The sequence below is a fragment of the Centroberyx gerrardi genome, chromosome 1, assembly GCF_048128805.1.
Source record: "Centroberyx gerrardi isolate f3 chromosome 1, fCenGer3.hap1.cur.20231027, whole genome shotgun sequence".
In the NCBI taxonomy this organism is placed as follows: domain Eukaryota; kingdom Metazoa; phylum Chordata; class Actinopteri; order Beryciformes; family Berycidae; genus Centroberyx; species Centroberyx gerrardi.
This window is the reverse complement of record NC_135997.1, coordinates 12,576,311-12,601,210: the sequence shown is the minus strand read 5'-3', so window position 1 is coordinate 12,601,210 and position 24,900 is coordinate 12,576,311. Positions and strand designations below refer to the sequence as shown.

General features: G+C 44.2%; 1 protein-coding gene across 3 annotated transcripts in view; it reads right to left on the bottom strand.

The window, feature by feature from the left end:
• Positions 1 to 24,900, bottom strand: part of ankrd11 (ankyrin repeat domain 11) — a 104,543-nt gene that overhangs the window by 65,307 nt on the left and 14,336 nt on the right. For all 3 annotated transcript variants that reach the window (XM_078282642.1, XM_071919518.2, XM_078282644.1), the window contains exon 2: positions 12,375 to 12,461. The gene's annotated coding sequence lies outside the window, so the exon portion shown is untranslated. The remainder of the gene's footprint in view (positions 1 to 12,374; positions 12,462 to 24,900) is intronic.

The window sequence follows — 24,900 nt, the reverse complement described above, 5'->3', positions numbered from 1 at the left end:
CCATAATTTCCGAGACGCCCGGAGCTTTAATAGATTGAGATCGGAGCAGTGAGCCTCTGACTGCCATTGGTACACAGAGTGTGTTGGTTTCCCCAACAACGCTTCTAAATATAACCCTCCACAACTGGAGCAAATGTTGAATAATGAAGCGCAGGAGGCTCTGGAAAAGGAAGAAGTCGCAAAGCAAATTCAGCAGCAGGTTTAAACAAAACAAACACCAGTAGGGCCATCTCCACCAAGGCTCACAGCTATACAAATGGGAACACGAACTATGTGCCATGATATACCCTCAGGTTTTGATGTCTGTTCCCTCGTTTATTCATTTATACATTTTTGAAGTCCTCCTATTGAATTTGGCATCAAAGACAGGTAGAAAACACAGGACTCCAAGGCCCAGAATCCATTAGGACAGGGAAGGATGCCAAATTGCCAGCTCATTACTGACATCAAGCCCATGTCATGGAGGAAGAGTTTGAATTTTATGAAGCATACCAATATGACTGGGTCCTCCAGGTCTGGCACATCAACACACACCGCTCAGTCTTTAACACACACAGGGCACAAAGGGTTGGTTCAGAAAAGTGCAAGTTTGAATTCCTGCCTACTCTGAGGCCAAGTCAAACAGGAGAGGCAGTGACAGAGCTGGAGAAGGCTCTCCAGCACAGACGCTGTGGGAGCCTGGCAGGCAACACTGCAGTGGAAACGGACAACTTCACCTCAATATTCAGTAGCAATACCACACACACACTGATCTTTCAGTCTAAGGCTACCAGAAGTTTGTCTGCTGGCCTCTGATGCACAAAGTGGGGAAACCTGTTTGTTCTCTCAGCCACCCAGCAAACACTGTAGCAAAACTGCCCTGTGGCCCAAGTGTTAAGCATCATCTGTTGCCATTAGGGATGAAACAATACATTCAGCTCATGGCCCGGTTTGATACACAATACTGGGTTCAGGGTTCCATATTATCACAATATTTTGAGCAAAATTTGAATGAAAACAACTATGACTGAAAAATCCCTTGTAATTAATGGAGGGAGAACAAAAACAAAAGTACAAACCATAAACAGGGTGACTACAGGTTTAAAACTTTTTAAATGCCAGTTCAAGTGAAATTTAAGACCAATTTTATCCCCAAATAAGCCTGAAGAGTAAAAAAGTCCATATGTGTGCAAACAGGGAAATTTCTCACAAGAAAAGCAGTGTAAAGATTAACAGCTATATTCTGAAGACCTCTGAAATCATATTTAAGGTCCTGTCTGGACAGGATTAGTATTGCAAGACAATGTTGGTAATGTAATTTAGTACAGCTCATGTCAGTGATTTTAATGAACGATCCAGACAGCATATATATATTACTGTATTACTCCCATAAATTACCGAAGGACCAGATTGCATCTACAGCACCAAGTATCTGTAACTTATGAATCCAATACCATCATCTGGACAGTACTAGAATTGATAAAAGATGTCGGAGATGAAAAACAGTAGGTAATTTGCCAGGTAACTCTTACCTATGCAAGGAGACGCACTCTGTAATAATAACAAACTATGTTGATCCGCACAGGATTAAAATCACTGAAAAAAACACTACATTGACATGTCGTCCTATAGTAATACCAATACTGTCCAGACAGGGTGTAAAACTAGAGTTGTCACGGTGGTGTCATTTTGACACCGGTGTCGTTTCCCTCCTCAACACGGCCACACCGGTTATACCGCCTGTCGCCACTAGAGGGTCTAAGCGCTATCAAAGTCAGCGTCACTACAATGAAAGTGAAACTTAAAATTCCTCTCCAAACTCACGTTAACGGCATTTGTAAACGGTAACACTTTGTAATCAGCGATTTATAACACTGCTCAACACTCAGGTAGTTAATGTGAGTGCAGTGCAGATACTGGCATATTGCCCTTCTTTAGGCTACCATTGGATTGTACTGGACACATTGCTGTCACTAGGTAAGGACAAATAATTTATCCTATTCATCCTAATCTGTCATATTAGTGATCAGATTTAGTGATCAGTATGTTATTAGTATGTCCATTTATCATTTTGTAGCCTAACTTGAACATGGAAGCTCTGAATATGTGCTTTTCTTTTACAAAATACAAAATAATGGTATTCCCGGTGTGGGGCTAATGCCACCGGTGTGGACTCCAAGACGATATGCCACCGGTAACACCGCCCACCGTGACAACCCTATGTAAAACTCAAACGCAACATTTACCCATATACCGACGACTGGAGTTTTTCATTGTGATGTGGTTGTGCATGGTGTAGCGTGTTGGTAGTGTTAGCTATTAAGGCAAGACAATACTTGCAAACAGTCATTGTCCTATCAGTTGTCTTGTTGCTGTTTTCCTCCTTAATTAGAAAACCAAAATGCTGCCACACAGCAGACTTACAACTTGACGGAGTGTCCTCGATTTCAATTTCGCCTGAGTGCATCCTGCTGTCTACAATGTCTAAATGTAGTGAGTTCAGCTGGGCTCACCTGAAGTGTGATGATCTAAGCCAAAAGTTTCTAGCCTTGCACTCTCAAACAATGCAAAAGCGAAAAGATAGACTTGGAGATTTAACTGCTACATATAGACAACTGAAATACCGAACATTTTTTCAACTCGATAGTACATATTGTCTAATTTCTGTCTTGCGAAATTTCCTCTCAACTCAAGATGCCATGGTCTTGATGAGCTTTCAGCCATTTCAACTACTCAACAAAACAAGTCCAAAGAGGTACACATCATTCAATGCGATGCAGTGTCCTCGATGCAACCTAGCCCCCTGCTCCCTCGCACAATGAGCAAAAAGATGGCAGGGTGGGACATGAGGCCTGTGTGGCTGTCAATGCAATGCCATTAAGTCTTGGCCAAAGGTCAACAAAGGGGCCAGCTCTGTCCTGAAAGGCAGAGGAAACAAAAGATGGGAAAATAAGAAGAGCGAGCAGAACAGCGACGATGCCAGGAGAGCAGAACGCAGCCCTTCCCCCGGTGTCGGCCCGTGTCTGTACGAGAGCAAGAGAGGAGATAGAAACCAGAGGAGGGTGAACTCAACTAGCTGGCTGGCTGACAGACTAAAAGCCTGACTCCCCCTTTCAGATCAGGGGTCACCTCAACACAAAGTCCTGCCGCCCCTCCCACCACCCCACAAAACGCCACACCTCCTTCCGCATCGTGCTGACTTCAATCCTCCCCCTTGCAATCGCCGCATCTCAATACCCCTCCCCTTTGTTTGGCTGTGGCTCTCCTGCCCTCCTTCTGCTATGGTTATCTACATCTCTCCAAACAATAAGGCCAAGGCAGTGAAGCCCAAAGAGGGCAGGGGAGGGCCGCAGATGCCTGCCCCCCCCCCCCCACACACACACACAATCAGCTCTCCCTCCAGCCAGTGGAGAGTGAGGGGGGCCCCTGGGGGTGTGTGGGTGGAGGTGGTGGGGGAGTGTGGGGGAGGAGGAGGGGGAACCAAAGCTATTGTTACAATGTAGCAACAGATGACATCACTTCACTGGCCCATGGCTGCTTTCTCTTCAAACGAGAGGGGGGGAGAAGGTGGCTTGAATGTGTGCTATTGAGAGAACAAGGATACTGAATTATTTCTGCTGGCCTCAAAAACCTAAAGGGAAGCCAAGTAGATGAAGAGACAAAACTGGAACGACCTGCCCATCCACCCGTGGAGTGGGGCAAAAAAACAAAAAGACAGAGACAGGTTTTTTGGGTGCAGCTACAGGAGTGTCTTTGCCTATGCGAGAAAACCTGACATGCATCTCTTGGGCTCATCAACATGGTGAGCCTCCCTCCTCATCAACAGGCTGAGCCGGTATTGATCCTCCCTTGGGGTTTTTCTATTTACAGTCCGCTGGTCAGCAGGGAGAGCAGGGGGTGTCTTCCAGAAACTTTACTCAGCAACCATCGATTAGCAATTAAACCAGGATCCTGCATTCCTCCACCAAATCTGTGACTCTCACATGCCTCATAAAAAGCATGCTTAGTGGACAGATATCGGCCAGGCCGTGCCAGTGCGATGTGGTAGCAAACAAAGCCACTTCTGGTGAGCTCATGATCTGAAAAGTCATTCAGCTTTGATACCGATAGTGACAGGAGGCTGTGGCTACTGGGTTTTACCATATAACCAAGAGCTAATGTATGTTGACCAGTGAAACCTCAAAGATTAGAAGACAGACAGACAGACAGAGATAGAGAGAGAGAGGAAGGGAGAGAGGGAGGGGGTGACTAAAACAGTTGGCAGACAGCCAGGGGATCTCGTAGGGTGTGGTGCCTCTACATCCCTGAAAAAAAGCAAAACATTCCCAGGACTTTGTTCTTTTAGTTGAAGCAAAGTGCTGGTTTGGCTGAGAGAAAGCAGACAGGAGAGAGAAGCAGAAGAGCAGAAGAGCTGGAGAAAGACAGCAGGAAGGCAGAGCAGACCTGGGGTTCCCACATGGAGGGAGTAGCCATATGTCAGCCTAACTCAGCACACACTAGGTCTGTGGTATAGTGGAGAGAAAGAGAGAGACAGAGGACTGGGGGGCAGAGGTCTCCCGCACGCTCTCTCTGCCTGTCTTTCACTGCCTCTCTCAATTCAGTGACTTTATTGGCATGACAACATTGCCAAAGCAGTATACAAAATGTAAATCTTCAAAACCCAACAAACAGTTTTTACATTCAAACCATATTGGAATGATTATTTGGTTTGAATGAATGTACAATTCAATTACAAAATGTTTCTGTCTGTCTCCATCTCTCTCTGCCACCCCCCTTCCCCCTCCCCCTCTCTCCTCCTCTCCAGATAGGCCTGCAGGTTGGAGGAGGGGCTGGGGCTGGGGGGATGAAGTGGCGTGGGAAGGGTTAAGTCCAAGCAGGTCCATCTGCTTCCTCATCTGTCCTCCTGGCTGGCTCCTGGCCCTGGCCCAGCTCCTACACAGCCTGCAGCCTGACACAAAGCATGGGCACATACACACAACTGGACTGCACACATCAAAATCGAAATATTGACTGGTTTAAGTTTTTTGCAATGCTTTTTTTTTTATTAGAGGGAAAGGTTTTCCAGATGGCCTTCAAAAAGATATTCAGGCCCTGAGCCAAAGCCCTGGCCAACAAATCCAAGTAAATGTCTGACAGAGTCTTTAGCATTACATTACATTCAAACAGAGAAAATTGAGAGCATTGGCATCAATGTTCCCCCCCTGAAATGTTCTTTGACATTTGTAAAAGAAAAACTATCATAATATAATCTTCTGTCAATATTGTGCACTTGTATCATCCTTCCCCTACAACCACCATCCACTCAACCCTAGTTAGAGCAACAAAAAGCAAAAATCAAACCAGCCGCTGTCTGTTAATTTGATCCATACCTGTGACAACATGTAAAAATGGCAGCCTGTTAAGGCTAGGCTAACCGCACTAAGCTGTGAAGATGGTCATTTTTTCCCCCCCAATGTGGAAACTTCCCCATGAGGGAAAAAAACAGAATAACCTTGATGTATGGAGGAAGAAAACATCTCTGCATACAATCGCCATTACAATAAGTGTTAAGTTAAACAGGTATACAAGCCTGGACCCATCCATGCACCGTGTGCAGCCGGACAGCTGGAGAGAATCAAAGCCAAGAGCGGCGAGGGAGGGGATGGCAGTGGGTGCTCTTACACACACGCTCATAAAAGAGCATGTTGTCGCTGAGAGGAGAGGTTGTCTGATGAAGGAACACCTGGTTAGGGAGAGGCCTAAACCTGCTGAACCCTCACAGTTATTCCACCTTTGTATTCGAACAATACAATAAAACCCAGAGACCTGCTCCTATACACTACACTGCACAGGATTTGCAATTGCCAAGTAAACACAAGAGGACTTCTTAAGCCAACACAACCATTTAGTGTGCACAGTGAAAATTAATATATTATAGTAATTGTCGCAACATCCAATTTAGGCTACCTGTGAAGATGCAGTAAGTATCACAGCGGAGGCCGCTGATGTTGAGGGTGTGTGTGTGTGTGTGTGTGTGTGTGTGTATGTGTGTGAGGGGTGTGCAGACTTACAGTGTGTCAGACAACAAGGTCAGCCCATCCCGGGAGAGGTGTTGGCTTTCTAACAGAGCACAGCTACTTGAAACCAAGGTCACTGCTCTGTGGCTGCAAGAGGGACAGGAGAGTGGGGCCAGACAGGGAGGGCTGTGCCACACGGCTCTGTATGCAAGTGTGTTGTGTTGTGCATGTAGTACGTGCGCACGCAAGTGTGTGTGCAGGCGAATGTGAGAGTGTTTCGTATGTGCTGTGTGTCTGTATAAGTGTGTGTTTTGGGTGCATGAGTGTGTGTAAGTGTGTGTATTGGGTGCATGAGTGTGTATATGTCTGTGTTTTGTCTGTATGTGCATGTACTTGCATGCGTGTGTGTGTGTGTGTGTGTGTGTTTAGATGGGTGGAATTCAGATTACTGGCAGAAAAGAAAAAAAACACATCCACTCCCATTCAGGGCAGAATTTCCTGAAATCAGATGCCAGTCTGACATAAACAAATCAGAATAGAGGCCATTATCGCTGCCATTATGGCTGGAAACTGGAGAGCAGGGATCTTAGCCGCTCTCTACACTCATTCAACCTTTAATAGCCCCGTGTACGGTTTTGACTGGCTTCCTAAGAAAAAAAAGGCCTATCTACCAGCAGAGCACTCTGATAGAGCAAGAGATTACAGCAGTGTCTCCTATAGACACTCAACACCGTGGATCCATTCCCAAGGCCTCGGGCTCATGGTAAAGTTTAGCAATTCAATCTAGCTGTGCTGCTAGCCCAGGCTGGGCTCTGACCTGCTGAGGAAGTGACATACACAGTATCAGACAGTGTGTATCCCGTTGTAATATCTGCTTCTTCTTCAGTTAGGTGGTTGCGGTGGTGGGATGATGGGGGCATTGGAAAGAGCAGGAGGAAAACCCAGCATATGGAAAGGAATGAGAGTATGTGTGTGTGTGTTTGTCTCAGTCCAAGCACAGGTAAGTGATGTGAGATGCTTAGCTGTTACCTCCATATAAAAATACAACTTCAAGAAAACATGTCTTCATCTTCAACACAATGCAACTCCCAGCAGACCGCTAATCTTGGTTTGGCCCACCATACTACACCATACTGCACAATCACATTCTGTAGCTATACTTGACATTCTACCAATACCAATTTAATCCAGTGTGCTATGTTGACAGGTGTGTGAGAGTGTGTGTTTGCTTGTGTGATGATCAGTGAAATCTGAGAGCCACTGAGGGCTCAAAGACATGAATAAGATTTGTATTTGTACGCACTATCAACATGCACAGCGGCTGGATGGGGGGGCTGTTGGATGGACAAACAAATCCAAACTGTGTGTGAAGGGAAGGCTGGTTCAATGTTATCTTATCCTCCCCCACCCTGGACCAGGGCCTAGCAGCTCTAAAATTAGCCGTCACATCTAAACACAGACTTTGGTGTAGCAGCTCCTCTTTGATGGGAACTTGGCTCATAGCTGACGCACCGAAAGCAGGCTCTATCCCATCTCCAAATGCAGAGACGAAGCCAAGACAGTACGCAGACGCAATGTAGACTCACAGAGACACACAGTCCTTGACCGTCTACATTTTTACATGATAAGCATTTGGCTGATGCTCTTATCTAGAGTGACTTGCAATGAAGGTAACAGTAGAATACGTTTAATTTCTTAGATAACCAACATTACAAGTAAATGTTGGTGATCTAACAAGCTGCATGTGATGATAGAATGATCATGGATGGAATAAGTAAAAAGTGGAATAAGTGGTTTGGGATGATACGCTTACCTCACGGTACAATTTGATACGAGATATGGGGTTCAAAATTCAGTACAACCATGATACAATGCAATAAATAAAAGTTCAATGACAACAAAGTATGATTGTGCAGAATTATGTTTATTTCTGAGCCACAAATCTTTGTAGCAATGCCATTGGCTAACTCCTAACGACAGCAGGGAAAAAACCCAAAACAAAACAAAATACAAAATCTCTCGATTGAAGCAAAGCAACATCCTGTGCTCATTAGAGGTGCGCAGAGATGCTACAGTTTGTATTTGTATCTTTATTTGTCCAACCAACCAAATTATGTTATTTGTATCTATATTCAGATAAAACCGGAAGTGGGTAGGGCTTAAACCAGAATAAAATGCTACAATTACTCTTATCCCCCCCTCCCCCCCCGTAATCATTGCCATTGCTAATGTTGGAATATTAAAACATTAAACTGATGGTTTTACAATGACCGATCGATAATAGTACATTAAAGCATAAAAGTATAGCAGTATAAAATCAGATTTGCTTTTCTTTTCTTTTTAAAGCTATATTTAACAAACAACACCTGGATGTTATGTAACCATAAACATAGGCTTTTATAAACACAGCCAAAAACAACCGTAAACAGGAAAATAATCTCCACCCGGAACTATTGTATTGTATTGTTCGGAGGAATACTCAAATTTCTCAAAGTTGTATTATGTGAAGACAGGCTTCTGCATGTGCGATGGTAGTAGTCTGGAGCAACGAGGAGACGCAACATGCCTGCTGTACTGAACAGACGCTCAGAGGACAGGGATTCTTCATCCACCCTCAGTCAAACCAACTGCCCTTCACAAAGTCTATCAGCAGAGCAGATCCGCCGAGATAAGAAAAAGCAAAATATTCCTAAATGCTAAATTAGTAATCAAAATCATTAGGCTATTCTCGTAGCAAACAAAAAGCGTATAAACAACCAACTCTCTGTTTCCCTCTCTGTGTACTGCGGCTCCTTGTGTGTGTGTGTGTGTGTGTGTGACAGGCAGGAACAACACTAGCAGACTGCCTGAGAAACACAAACAAACCCCGCCCCCTTCTTATCTCAGTTCAATTGAGAAAAGCCAGTCCAGTTATATTCAGTTGAATGTGTTTTCTCCATGACTATAGGAATACTATTAACACATCCAAATAATATTGAAAAAAATGTGGAGGGAATAAATGTTTGTTTAAAACGCATTATTCGTGCTTTGCCGAATATAGTATTCTGATTTGGGAACATCCCTAGTGCTCATCCTCCTAATAGCAAGTTTCTTCTAATGTCAAATTTCTTCTTCATCTTCTCACCACTGAAGCCGTTTGTCATCCCTCAGCAGCAAATTCCCAACCCCAAAGAGAGAGAAAGAGAGAGAGCCGGCAAGAGAGGAGAGAGACGCAGAGACAGAGAGCGAGCCTTGGAGTCAACGCTGCAAACTGTTGTGCGCAGAAGCTGCTGCCATGCTCTGCTATTTATCCTTTTCACTCTCACGCCTACGAGCTGCTTCTCCTCGCTCAGAGAGCTAACTGGTCTGAACCTCCATCACACGGAGCACACTGGCCTCCCACTCCTACCCTGCTAACCGTGGCAGACTGCCAGGTGGGAGAGAGCGCGTGTGTGGCCGAGCCGCACTGTACGTCGGCGCAAGGACATGGAATTAGGGAATACTTACGAACCATTACGCAACCTGCCGACCTTGAGAAATTTGACATAGAGCTCTATCATTCCGCAAATGAACTCTAACCTCCTGTCTCGTCGTTGGGCGTGCTGACGTGGAAGCCCTGGGTAGGTGGGCAGTAAAGCATAGTACCGCACTCCCTCTCTCCCCGTGTCCCTGGAACTGCGCGACCCGCGGCAGACCTCACATTCCTCTGCCTAAGATGTGAGCGCCCCGCCATTCTGCTTGCTAATGGCAAGTTTCTCCGCTCTCCGCGCCACAGAGCCATGCCTGTTCGCTGCAAACAGACTCCTTCTATACGCCATTAGTATGCGGCCTGCCTGAGGGGGAGGAGGAGGAGGAGCAGAGGGGAGGAAGAAGGGAAGGTTGGGAGAACAAAGCCTCTATAGTCGTCTCTCCAGCCGGGCCAGGCCGAGCCGCGCTAGCGGGGGCGAGTTATGTAATGTGACTGGCAGGGCCCACTTCCCTGTTCACAGAGCTGCCGCACACACTAATCCCCACTGAGGAACAAGCCCTGCTTTGGAGGAAGAGGAGGAGATAGAGGGGGAGCAGAGAGAGAGAGACAGAGAGAGAGAGAGATATATCCTGGTAACGAAAGGAGAAGCAGTGGAGGAAGTGTGATTGCAAGAAACTGAGCCTTTCATCTGCACCACATCCAACACACACACACACACCTCCCCTCTCAGCTCCTCTGCCAGAAGATAACACTGAGAATGATATCAGCACTGCTGATGGTTGGACGCAGCACAGAGAGGGGGAGGGAGGGAGGAGGAGACAGAGAGAGAAACGGATGGAGCATGAGTTTTGTGAGGCTGGGAGGGAGTGGCACCAAGAGTCAGGTAGTGTGAGAGAGAGAAAGAGAGATAGGAAAGGGAAGAGAGCTCGTCGGGCACCTTAGTCTGCTCCTGCCAACCATGGGGGCTAGGTGGAGGATTTAAAGCGGTTAAAAATAAAAGTCTCATTCTGATTTACTGAGCTGCTTGACTAGAAACCATGTGACTGGCATCACATGAGGAGAGGGAGGAGGAGAGGAGGAGAGCAGGAGGGTGTGTGGGGGAGTGGACACAAACATACACGGAGAGCACGTATTCCACTCTTGGCGGCATAATAAGCTTTGTGATAAGTTTCCTTGGTTTCCACTGACAGTAAGCAGATATAGGCAGCTAGGAGAGGTAAACAGTAGCAGCTCTTGTTGGTGCACTGCCACAGGCTCAGAGACACAGGAGAGGAGGGTGGGAGGAGAGGGGAGGACAGCGAGAAAGAGACAGAGAGAGAGAGAGAGAGAGAGAGGCAGAGAGAGAGAGAGAGAGAGAGATGGTGCTGGTAGCTAGTGTTTTGTGCAGGGAGGAGAGGGGGATGAGCCAGCATTGCAGCTGTTGGTGTCAGGGGCGTAGGCAGGCCAGCCACTGATCACCAGGCCACAGTCACATTTCATTAATCCATGTTCACAACTATTTTGTGATTCCCGACAGAACACTTGGATGATGGAAAGCCAGATTTATCATTTTTTCCTATTTCTCTCTCCCGTCACGATTCTGCCTTAGAAAATTAGATTCTCAGCGTGATTCAGCATATTCCTAACAATATCCTCTGTGCAATATCAGGTGATCAGGATGTCTCAATATTTCTCTCTAAATTCAGAGGATGTGCTTCATTTTCCTCAATGGCTATTGCACCTTTGTAGTGAATGAAATCCATGAGTTCTGTCTTATCTATAGGCCTACATCACAGTGCAACACTGGCAAAGCCATTGGTTTCCCTGCAACAAGGCAGCATGTTTTGTCGAACAGAAGTTTCAACGATTATCCCTTTCATCAAATCCATCATTTGGCTACAGTTTGACCAATACATTACCTTGCTTATATGGCGGCAAAATGGATTTTTGTGCCTTTTACATATGACCCCCCCCCCCCCCCCCCCCCCACACACACACACACTTCAACCCCCCTCCCCCCCCCCCCCCCAAAAAAAAAAAAAAAAAACATGTCCAATTCACAATGATGACGATGTTCAGCTACAGTCACAACCAACAGCAAGCTAGAGATAATTGTGTGTGTGTGTGTGAGAGAGAGATGGGGGAATGGAGGGTCTTTGTTGGACACATGCTGGTTCTGCACTACAGAGGCTGTGACCCACTTTCCACAGTCTCTAACACACACACACACACACACACACAAACACAGACACACAGACACACACACACAAAGCCTCTGACAAAGGGACAGGAAGGCAGAGCCTAGGCATGCACTAAGCCCTGTTCTTAATACATGCATTCCAGTGGAGAGAGCTCAATGCTGCTGCGCTTTCAGCCTGCCTGTTGGTACAAGCAACTGTTGGTACCCGCACACGCAGTCTCTTGCATGGCTGGATGGAGAGCTCAGCCTGGCAGTCGTAGTATGCGCGCACACACACACAGTCGTACTCTACAATGGTCAAAAACACTAGACTGTGGGTTGGTTAAACAAGAAGCACTTGAGCTGCCTAATGTTCTGCCATAATCACCATGATATATTAAACATAACCACTTATGCTAATTAGGTCATTAATTAAGCTAATTAGTGCATTAATTAGCAAATATTCCTATGTCAATATACTTGTCTTCACATAACACATTGGTGGTATCGATATGAACTCTGTATCTTAAAGCGTTAAAGAGTTCAAGTAGTTTCAAGAAAATCGTTCACAAGACAGACAAGACACACACACACAGACGCCACCATGATGACATAATGTCCCACATACCATGTACCATGGTGACAGGACATAAAAAAAGGCAAAAAGCTAGCCACAAAACACAATTTCTAAGAAACAAAATAGTTTTCCTAATAGTGTTTACATGATAGAGGCCCTCAGAGGACCAACTGTCAGTCAGATATATTTTCAGTAAGATGTCTTTCATCAACATACCGATTCCATGGCTGCGGGAGAAGATCAGAGGGCTAAAATCCAACTAGAAAAAACACCTGCTGCTGCCGCTGCAGAGTCCACAGAATCCTGAAAAACAAGATGAAAACAAAACCAAGGATTAATCACCAGAACAGCGCAAGCAGTTTCACATTCCTTACGACGGACGGGGACTGGGGTGGACACAGAGGGTCATGTTTCCCCTCCCAGGATCAGTTCTCTGGCAAGCCGAGAGAGGCCTATGGAGGGACAGGACACACAGGCCACGGACACACTGTAAGGCTTTTGGTCCCCAGAAAGAGCCCCTCACCCCAACACTGGGCCTTCAGACCCCAGAGCTTTAGGCCCCTCCTCCCTGTCACAGACCTGGTGTTTACCCACGACTACCCAAGCTCTCTGCCCAGTCCCTGGTCTCCTGCGTGGTCTCATACCACAGAGCAGTCCTCTGTCCTGTCCCCAACCTTATGTTCTGGTCCCCAACCTCTCCCACCCAACCAGCCTAAATGACCCCAACCCCCCCTGCGGCAGGGCCCCAGCTCTATAGGCCCCTGCATCTAGCCCAGCTGTCCTCAGGCCACTCTCCCATGTCTGGCCCACCATAGGCAGCCAAACCAACCCCAAGCCAACCCAACCCAACCCAACCCAACCCAACCCATCCCATCCCAACACCCCCAGCCCTGCTCATGTTCCTAACCTTCCTAGCTGGCCGCCCTGCCCCCAGTCCCCTCCCAGCTTCGAGGACAGGGGTTTATCAGGATTTGGGAGGCAGTCGGGGGGTGTGGGGGAGGGGGGGGGTGCATTACAGAGGCCCTGTGTTGGGGCTACGATGGTGACATTCCAGTATGACTGTGGGACTGTCACCCGGGCCTGATCTCACATTTGTTCCATGAATCTGGTTTAAAGTTAACCCAGGGGGAGTGGAGGCCAACCGCCAGCAGCAGCTAGCTGTAAGGTTAGACCATTTGCAAGACATAGCATTTAGAAGCAGGAGGGTATTGCATCTCACTATACGGTTTACATATGAACACTTTAAAGTCCCTACTGATAACTGTAAAGGTGCTACAGGATGACAATATGGGACGTGACATGTGTTGAAGGTGCCACAGGGTAGAGCAGACGGGCTGAGAGGACAGGCAGGGTGGCAGGTGGGTAGACAGGACAGGATTAAGGCCAGACCTCACTGGGATGGCCTCAGCAGTAGTGGTAAGGTGGATGATGGTAATGTGCGTTTGTGTGTTTGTACAGGAACCTGTGGGGCTTTCCCAGCGGGAAGCACAGGATTGGCGGATTGCAATAATCCAGCCAGGAGGCAGAACAGCACTGCCCTCCGAACAGAGCCTGGAATACAACTGAGACAATCCCCTACCGATGATCACACACACAAATTGACACAAGACCACGGTTTTACCCAATTATATAATATTCTACCATAACAAGCTGTACCAAGTAGCTGATGACACCACTCAAAGCATTCCAGAAACTAAAGACACAGCTACAGAATACAACTACGGCAGCCAGACGTTAGTCTCTTAGTGTGGGATGACAGCTAGGCATGGAGACATAAGGAAGAGGATGATAAATCATTTGAGTTTACATCTCTTATTTCCTTATTACAAATCATGATGCTTGCTGCAGAGCAACTCCTGACTAGATGTTTGGGTAAATCAGGTTAGAGCAAAAAATATTTAAAAAATAAAAAATTTTCAAGAAGTTGGGAGAAGAGCCAATTCCACTTTTCAAATAAATAAATATGTAAATAAAACAAACAATTAATAAATTAGGAGTGCACCTACATTGGTATCAGTATCAGGGCTGATACCAGGCTAAAATGTAAGTACTCGGCATCGGTGAAGTGAGCCGATGCAAAGAGATACAGCAGGATGTGCAAGTTCCTACGCAGGCTGGAGCCTGGGGTGAATGCATTTCAACGGTTTTAAAATACCAAAATGTCAGCAATTTGGGAGCATTTTACCATGAACTAAGACAAAAAAAATCTGTAAACGGCAGGGTTTGTGGTGCTACTCGGAAGAGAGGAGGGGAGAATCTTAAATCGGCAACCAGCAACCTAATCAAACACCTCAAAAGTCAGCATGGAAAGGCATATGGGCCTATACACTGAAAATTCTCAATCAAATAAAAGAAAAAGCCAATAAAATAGAAAATAAGCAGAATGTTCCTTGTCACAATATTTTAGCATTTTCATGGTTGGTTTTTCTACCAACGTCAAGCAAACAAGCCAAAAAAGCAAACAACAAAAAAAACCACAAAAAAAAACAAGCACATAATTTGTGATAAACAGACCTATTTCGCTCTATGAAACCAAATACAAAAGCCTAATACAGCTTATTGGTCACTTAAAACAATGCATTCTGCTTCCATTACATAATTGTTAGCTCTTTTTTTTTTTTTTATACAGCGTGAAGTTAAATTTATCAGTGAAGTCCTGCATAATGGGTTCATCATAGTTATCAATAATGCAGCTTTGGGATCAATAGATGTAGACAATGAAAAACAGCCAATCAGGAAAGAGGCAGGGTCATTAATAACGACACCAATCAATAGGAAACTGTCTGACAAGCCATCACTGATCTCAATACAACTGTGGGATAAATAGATATGGATGATCAAAAAACAGACAATCATGAAAAGGGGCAGTGCTTCAATGACATCACCAATCAACAGGAAAATTAAGTCCGATCAGCCGTCACACATCTTTATGTTGTTTCAGAATCAATAGATAGATCTGATCAAAAAACATCAGGAAAGCGGGAGGAGCTTAAATGACATCACCAATCAATAGGTAACGAGTCCAACAAGCCATTAGTCATGAACAGGAAATTCTCTCCCAAGTTCAACGAGTCATCACACATCTCAATGCGAATTTGGGATGAATAAAAACAAACAATGGAAAAACAGCTAGCCAGGAAAGGTGTAAGGGCTTATATGACTTCACCAATCGATAGGAAATTCTCATGAGTCCAATGAGCCATCACACATCTCAATATGGCTTCAAGCTTGCTCTCCGCTGTCCGACAAGCTGTCAACAGTAGATGACCACACATGCAAATTCAGGATCAATGCAGCCAATCAGGAAAGTGGGAGGGCCTTAACTGACATGACCAATCAAGAGTTTGCAATGAAAAGATACAGATTACGAAAACCAGCAAAAAAATAGAGATTTCTGGGATAAACTGACAAACCAACCTATAGTAGCTGCTGGTGGCAGCTAAAAAAAAACAATAACCCCTTCTAGTCAAAATTTCAGAATAATGATTGATGAACATGTGTAATACAAGTAATACATAGTACCTATTAGTGAATATGTTTAAGAGGACACATCACTTCCGGTTTTACTTGGACTATCTCTGGCTGGATTGATGGAGCGAAACTCATTTAAGTATCGTATTGAGACAGCTTTGTTTCAGTAGTGGGGAGCGGAATCAGCACCAATTCCGATACTACAGATATTATTGGTGCACCTTTACAGGAAATGTACAACCCAAGTTAATGTCACCTGCATATTTGTAAACAGTTTATAGACAGTCATGATCAATGGAGATATGTGGCCTTAAACCGTAAACTCGTTAGAATCACACATTATTTTGTGTGTAAGAAGAGGTAAACACTTTTTTTTGACAGTTTCCAACAAATAACTTGGAAAGTAGCAAACAGAGAGCTGGGGATGGGTCCCTGCTGTGTGATGACTGCCTCCGCTTAACGTTCAGACGTAGCAAAGTGACATGTGTACAGGGAAATCAAACCCTTAGTGGACAAAACATAAGTCAAGTAACTTGATTGAGTGTGGGGAGGTGATCTATGGAGGCAGATGTAGGGTTTTTTTATCATATTTAAGAGCAACTCAGAAGCACTGATGAACCACTGAACTCACAGGAAAACTTCCTTTTGTCCTTGATTTTCTGTGAAAAATTCAACCATGGTGCAACTGAACAGCGATTTAATCTAGGACTCAATGGAACTTCATATGCTTCATGAAGCACCAAGCAGGGTCATCATATAAAATCCAGTTGAAAGTTTTGCCTAAAAGCAAGGTTGCTGTGAAGAAATATGGTAGAAAGCCTCCTAGCTACGGTTTGGGAACCAAGGCCTGGGTACATTGAGGAACATGTTCCACTGTGACCAGAACTGACTGGATCAAAACACATTTTCCCTATCAATTCCCAATTCTTTTTTTTTTTTTTTTTTAAATAGAACAAAATGTGCAGTTTTCAATTCACTCTCCATTCTTCCCTCGCCTGCTGTGTGCTTGAGTGACTGCGAGGCGTGGTGATCTCGGGGGGAGCAGAGCGTGCTCAGTTCTCCACAGCACAGGAGCAGTTTCCTCATAGCTAAAGCATATAGCAACTTAGCAAGCATGGCAAATGCTAGAAAGAAGAGACTGAAAATGTGTCTGCACTTCCATAAAGACTAGTTTATCCTCTGCTGCAAGAAAATTGCTTCTGTACCGCTGAGAACTGAACACACACACTCTCTTACCCAAGCCTTGGGTTGAGTGATAAGTGATGTGTGTGCAATTGTGGAGTTTTACATTATTGCGAGTGACACAACAATAAAATGGCATGGTATGAACAGTTAATATATTTTTATTCATTCAATCAATTCAGTGACAGACAGTATTCTTGACATGCTCAGCTAAGGTGAGCTCCAATTGTGAGCTAAAAACCTTGAAATACAGCTCACAAAGACATAGTTTCAATTTTAAAAATCGCTAACTTTTACCACGAAAAGTCAAGCTATTGTAGTTATTACCAAATCAAATTAAAATGGGAACAAATTCTTCATTACGACGGGGACTATTTTTGGTGCTACGGAACTACTTTCCTGAGATCGCAAAGTGTTTACAGCCGGCTTATTAAGTTGTTTGAGGAAAAAGTTGGCTGGCCCGGTGCATCGTGATGATGAAATATGCTGCCCAGAGCAACGGCATGGCTCTCTGATGTGTTTTTAATCGTTTTTTTAATACAATGGAGTTCTATGGCTACTGGGACATGGCTTCATTGGGCACCGGCTACATGGACAAGATTTGCTGGCAAAACAAAATCATTGCTGATTTTGTTATTTTCATAGGATTTGTTGACGGTAAGCAATGCATTAAAAAACACCGGCCTTATCCTTTAATGGTAGGAAGTGTCAAACAGGACTGTATTGAGGAAGCCAGTTTCACCTAACCCAATATGTTTACATGGATGGAGTGGTTGCACACTGGGGGGCATTGACAGGCTCCTTAGTAACGGCTGCTTCCTAACTAATTAGCTTTGACTCAGCAACAGTGAGAAGGCAACATGCAAGAAACACACACACAAAAAACTGCTGACAAGTCAAACCTGCTACAAAACATAAATCAAACCCTCAGATACCAATCAGCAGCATGGCATTGCTTTTAGGTGAGCTAACTAGTAAGACAAGGATTACATGCACGCGTGCGTATGCACACACACACACACATCTTTTCAATAGGATCTATGTGATATCAGTGCACAACGCAAACACAATGGAGCTGATCAAAGGTCAGAGGTCAAAGGTGAAACCCCTCCCCAGAGTTGGTCTCCATTTAACCCTAGCATGACAAAAGCGCTGCCTTCACACCATGTGGAACCGAGGACAAACATTCAGAATGATGCTGAAACACAGCACATTCCCATTTCAACATCACCATGACAACTTGTCTGCTGCTTAATCCTTTCTCTGCATGTTTGCTGGACATGCCCCTGTTACCTAACGGCTAAAATCTCAGCAGCGTGTTTTAGACTGCTTAACTAGCCCCATCACAGCATGGGAAGCGTTGCCATATCTTGGGGAGGAACAGAGCATGGTTTGTGAGTCGCAGAGGGTGGGGAGCTAGCACATGTGTGTGCATTCAAGGCTGCTCCCCTACAAGCTCTTCAAAGCATTGCTGAGAGTGAGAGCTGGTGAGACCAACCCTGGTTTCAACACTGACCTTCAACAAGAATCAGAGACTGCCTTTGATGCCGACAGACTATGACTGCAGATAAGGAAAAAATCTCTAGACTGGAGCTCAGAGAATGGCACTGCACTAGAGTGAGCGAGCAATTTGGTTGCAGCAAAGCCAGACCTAAAGGTAGCGGGCTTTATTCACCTAACCATTATAACAGCAGCATCAACACTGCAAACTCCCCAACAAGCTTAACCCAACTTAACTAGAGTCCACTGTGACATTCATTATGCTCTTTGTCCAAGATGCATGGTATTTGGCTTGTGAACAGAGATGACACTAGGGAGATATTACGGAAAAAGAGATATTAGATATTAAAGAAAAAGAAAGGTCTTTTCATTTCAAGGCTCATTAGCAGTGGAGGTGGAATAGGCAAACCTAAGACTGCAGACAATATAACAGAGCTTTTGGTAGGCAGAAACAAAAACAAACAAATTGGAAACTGCAGGTCTGGCTCCAGAATAGGGTGAGTGTCGGTCCTGTGCGCATGACCAGTGGTGACGTGTGATGTGTTTGTGTGCGTGTGAAAAGGAGAGAGAACACAGCCCTATGTGCACCCCTGGGTATTGTGGGATTAAGGAGGAGACAGGGGCTGTAATGCTGGCCTCAGGGCACAGGCATCTTTTATCCTGCCTCTCCTCTGTCGTTTGGCATCTGATTACAGGAAGAGCTGCCATTTCCACAATCTGGCGTCATAGCTGCCTCTATCTGGGAAATCTGGACCATGAGACAGACCCCCACCATGACACACACGCACACACCGCTGTGAGCCCCCAGGGCTATAGAGCGCCTCTCCAGTCAGTCCTGTGTCTGGCTGTCCTATCGGAGAACAGATCAGAGCCAGCTGAAAGGCGACCTGGGACGACAGCACTGACCTCTGTCTGATTTCATAATGCATGTCACAGAGCCCACACACTTACATCATGCAGCGACACTTGTTCACACTCACACCGCGTGCTTTGCAGCATAGTAAATCATTTTTGACAAAATACATGGTCTAGCTGAATTATGTGGAGTTCATATGCAGGACACAGAAAGCTCTGGATTAGAAAAGTTGGCACATAATCTCGGCAAGACGAAAATAACTCATAGTGCTGCTGGGCTTGATGAAATAAAGCATGTTTACCCAAAAAAGCACTAATGAGGGACAGTTACTACTTGAGGGACAATTACATATCCCCACAACAAAGAGGTGAACTAACAGCACTGGAGACATTACTTGCTAGGTTAGATTGGACTGACATGGCAACCCTTTTTTTAATAGCCAATAACCATGTATTGTATGTCATTCCTTACAGAGATAATAAGTGTGTGTGTCAAGGTTGTTTTTGAAAAATTCAGTTCAAAAAACCATCAAGAGGGTAAATAAGCTTGATTTTATTCAAAACTGCACTTGACCTCAATATTATGTAATTTGCTGTCCAACCATTGTGGATGCAGTAAAATAAGTAAGATTACATCAATCAAAACTAATCTCTCTAAACAGAATCTGGATTAAAATAAATATTTTGTCACTGATACATGCTTTTGGTTAATAAAGAGGTAGCCTCTATTTCAAAAGAGATAGCTTTGATAAATCAAACGATGAGTTTGGGAGGCACTTCCCTACCTGTGCACAGCTAAAGATGGCCAATATGGCAATGCCACAGACTTCAAAATCTTAATGATCAATGAAAAAATGGCAGTCTTGCAGACAATGCAGTGTCTTAAAATGTATCTTAAATTAATTGCAAGATAATACTGATGAAAATGTGTTCCATCCCCTCCATGTTTACAGCTTCTTAGTCAGTTCTTCATGAAAGAGCTGTTGGCTGGACTAAAAATAAAGTACAGGCCAACAACTTAACTATAGTACTATACTACATAACTAAAAACTATAGGCTATATGTTTTTTTCAGCAATTTGCTTGTTGCGGGCCACCACAATATCCCACAGGCCCACCACAAATAGATTAGTCGAGCTAATAAAAAAAAAACATAAAATGCTTGTATGCACATATTTCTCTCCACTACAACTCCTATCCAGACATGTCAACATCAGAACTAACCTACAAACAAGTCTTATTCAATAGCAACACCACTGCATGCAATGTCCTGAGAAATGTTAGAATATTATCATCACCTATTATTTTCATACGGACAGAATACTGTAGCTCATCCTCATGACACCTCAAATCTACTGTAATTGCACCAGAGTCTCTGAGGTAGTATCAAAGATGGAGGAGAGAGAATGAATATGAATACTGAATATGATTTCAAAACATCAAACTGCTCTGGCATGAAATTCAACACTGTGTCCAACATCACAGACAGATAAAAGAAAGACAGTCCAAGTGTTTCTGTGTGTCAGTGTTAGCACATCTCCTCTGTCGCATCTTAGCACTATCTCTAACTGTAACATTATGTATTAGCCTGATGGGGATACAGTGCCTATAGTATTTGTAGAGTTGGCCGTCACCGTACAGCTCAATAGGGTTTAGTGCAGCAGTGTCGATGATAAACCACCTCGTTGTTAAGTCAGAGCAGTGAGCCAAATAAACAATAGGAAGCAGCAGCAGCTCCATATGACAGCCTGTGTCCGGCCTGCTGTATGTCATAGCATCAGGTATCAGAGCTTATTGTAATATCTCACTAATTAGATTCAGTCATCCAATCTTCTATGCCGAAACACTGGAGGGGAAATCTGACACTGAAGGGTGGGGGGAGACAGAGGGGGAGATGGGATTGGGGGGGGGGGGGGGGGGTGCAAGATATAGAGAAAGAGAGAGATGCACACCACACCTCTCCTCTTCAAAAACATCTACATTATTGATAAGACTGCCTGGCTTCTGCAGGGAGGGACCACAGCACACTGATCCTCCTCATCTCCAGCATTAGCACCAACGCAAACAGCACATTCTCAGCTCTATCACAGTCTGGTAATCTACAGACCAAACACATTGGTACAGGGTAAAGCATCAGCCTAGAGGATGGGAATGAGAGGTAATAATAAAGCACAGAGGAAGGGAGAAGGATGGAGAGAAGAGAAGAGAGGAGAGAGGAGCAGGGAGGTAGAAAAAAACAAAAAACAACTGTCTAGATAAGGAAGATGAGAAGGTGAGGCTGCCAGATGGCTGGGAGGGGTGGATATCGGTCGAACAACAAACCTGCTAAATAAAAGGCTGATATTAAATGAAGGCAGAGACATGAGGGGAGGAGGAGGAGAAGGGAGGAAGGGAGGAGATGAGGGCTGCATTGAGAAGGCAGCAGCAGCAGCAGCAGCACTCGTGACACAGTTAGCGACAGCGCTTGTTTGTTCGGCACAGCCATGCCGCGTCGAGCTCAGCTCACACGCTTGCTCGCTCGCTCACTCCCCCTCGCTCCCAATCTTCTGCTGTTGTCAAGGTAACCAGCTCTCTGGACTGCAAAAAAAAAAAATCTTCACATTCAAAAAGATACGTCTTTTCAAACACTGGCCCCAACCTGAAACCTACCTGTGTTCTCAATGTACAGTATGTGCACTGGGAATTATCTTCAGCTTGGCTGTGCATGAAGAAAAAAAATGCTTTTCCCTGGAATTTAAACATCCCCAGCATTTAACACCACGAGAAGTGTGCTGTGAAGTGCACTATGTTTTCTCTGATGTAGCTGGATAGGAAATGGAGAACAGGAGGGATAACAGACTAGCTGGATCGTTTGTAATGATGCAGTTTTGAGCTGCTCCCTGGAAATAACATTGACAATAACGGTGTCATTTTCTGAACGGTTGCCTTAAAAAGCTAAAACGTGGGCTAAATGTCACGCCACATATGGTCACTGACACACATCTCTTCGCTAGAGGCTGGGGCTTGTTTATGACTGACTAGCAAAAACATACACAGGAGGTAGTTGCATGCCTAACATTCACATAGCACGACTTAATGGAAATAGGAGAGGTGGATGGTCAGTCAGAGTGTGTGTAAACACACACAAGCATCATTATTCATTACCACTCCTCCAGCCGCAGAGCATGAGCCAACCATAGTTTTCTTTATATGATACAAACTGGTTATTAATCCTAGGCTTCAACAACATGGAAAAAAAGGCACACAAGCTCAACAAAACAGCCTCTTGCCAGCTGAGTACAATCCTATCTCCTAGGCGAGACATCTACGGGATTGCAATTATGTGGATCTCAGGAACTCTAGTTACTCCTAATGGGGATCCCAATAAACAAATAAAGTTATAAACTGAAAAGCGTGCAAGCTGTGCTCATATATACCACCAATTACACCATGGACTGGGTGAATAATGGTGAAATTTAGCAAGAAACAAAGCTTAATTAATCTTCTGAGTAAAGATGAATGGATTTTAATGATTGCCAAGTGGCCACAGTATAGGTGGCATAACACACTCTGAAGTGTCCACTGCCTTGTTGTCCGACAGTTGTGTAACTTGCTTATCCATCATTTCACAATTATTTCACAAAATTTGAAAACCTTCATAAAATGAGATATCCACCATTCAAAAAAGTGACAACTTCTCTTATGAAATGAGTGAAAACACAAAATTAAATCAAGTTATGATACTTTTTAAAGGATAATGGGTAACTTATGTCCTTCTTTGGCAAAACAATGGATACAGACTGGGTCCACCATAATTTATAGATATAACATAGGGCTGGGTATCGCCACTGATTTCCTGAATCGATTCGATTCCGATTCACAAGGTCCCGATTCGATTCGATTTCCGATTCGATTCGATTCAATTCAATATCGATTCTGTTAGGGATATTTCAGTTACAATATCAATTTTGCTTGGATATGAAAGAGATTCTCAGAGAACTAATGCTGTAAATTGTACAAGGAACCCTCTAACCTGGTGCATTATTAAAAATATTAATGTTTACATTAAGAATTGACCCCAAAGCACTTACATTAATGTACTTTTTATTTAACATGACCAACACACTACAGCAGTCAACACAATATAGTGCAAGCAGGGGGTTCCCCAAATTTTTGAGTAGCCAGCCAGATGGGAAAAGTAGCCGGCTAAGGGATGTTTGGGATGGCAAGATACATTTTTCCGGTGATGCATTTTTACCGAATTAATAAACAAACCTTAAATATGTTTATGAAAGCATGACTTAAAATAACAAACATTTTTATTACAGGATCAATGCTCAATTGAAAAATAAACTGATTATGTTTTTTAATTGTGAATGTTTAATGTACTTTCTTCAGTCAGTGCAGAAGAAATAAGTAGTCTAAAACAAAAATATTATTACAAATAGTAATAAATATAATACCAAAGTGCATATTATAGTCTTCTCAGAGCAAGACTGGATCTCTCTCCTGAGTACTACTGCACTCACAGAACTGAGATCCAATAATGATGGAAACATAAATCAGTTTAAATAATGATTTTACATGGTCATGGTAATGAAGCCCCTAAAATGATCTCCTCAGCTAAGGCTTGTATTTAGCGTTATACAGTAGTTTCAGCTGTAACACTTCAGTTGAGTCCGTCGTTACCATGGCAACCGTTCGCTGCGCGTTGCGCAGAAGCTCGGCAGAGATCGCTATTATTTTGAAACATCTAAAAAAACGCACAACTCCCCTTGCAATTTCACGCACAGTTCAGTTATTAAGGAGAGTGACAACCGCATTCTATAACCAAACTCACTACCTGAAAAATTCAGGTACTGATACTGAATTTGAGAGCGGATTCGGTTAGTCCGAGTAGTGTGAACCAGAACGGGACTGGACAGCTGGTTGTTACGTGACGTTAAGGCTCAACACTCGTTATGTTACGTAACATTATCATCCTTAATTTGAAAGAGACGGAGGTAAGTGTTGTGAGATATTCTCAATTTTTCGATCCAGTCTGTTTCCTCAACATTGCGGTTGTTCCAGTTCTGCGGCCTTCAGCCCAAATGTTGCTGTTAAAAGTATGAAGTTCCTGCGATGGAAAAAGAGAATATGACGCCGCTGTCAATGGCGGTTTATTAAGATCTTATGGATAAACTGACGCCTCTGGTTACTGGTGTTACTGGTGTCAAATAAACTGAAAATACAGGCGATGGTAGCCGCCATATTGGTCTGAAGTAAACGTTACTATGGTTACAGACATTATTTCCAGCCATCGTGAGATCGGAGGAGTGGAGTGACTCCTGTTACCCGTACAGACAGTCTGAGACTCGGCAGACTGAGTCTAGTTATTTTACTTCAGTCTGCTCCAGTATGTAGGCTACCAGACATGCGCAGTCACTCTCATTCAAAAATTCTGTTGTCCCCACCAAATTCTGGTAGTGTGAACATTTAGTGACATTCAGTTATAAAAGCAGCCGGCCAGACAGATGTGAGTAGATGGCTAAATAGCAGGCAGCCGGCGCTAGCAAGTTGTGCAACTCTACAGACTCTACAGGCATATATTGGGCATATATTAAAAGATCGATCTCGGGATTTTATGAATCGATATCGGATCATTCAAATGAAGATCGATTTGAATCGGACAATCGATTTTTTAAACCCAGCCCTAATATAACAACAAACTTAGCTATATGGTAATGATTTCTTTCCCCTCTCAAAACAATATATAG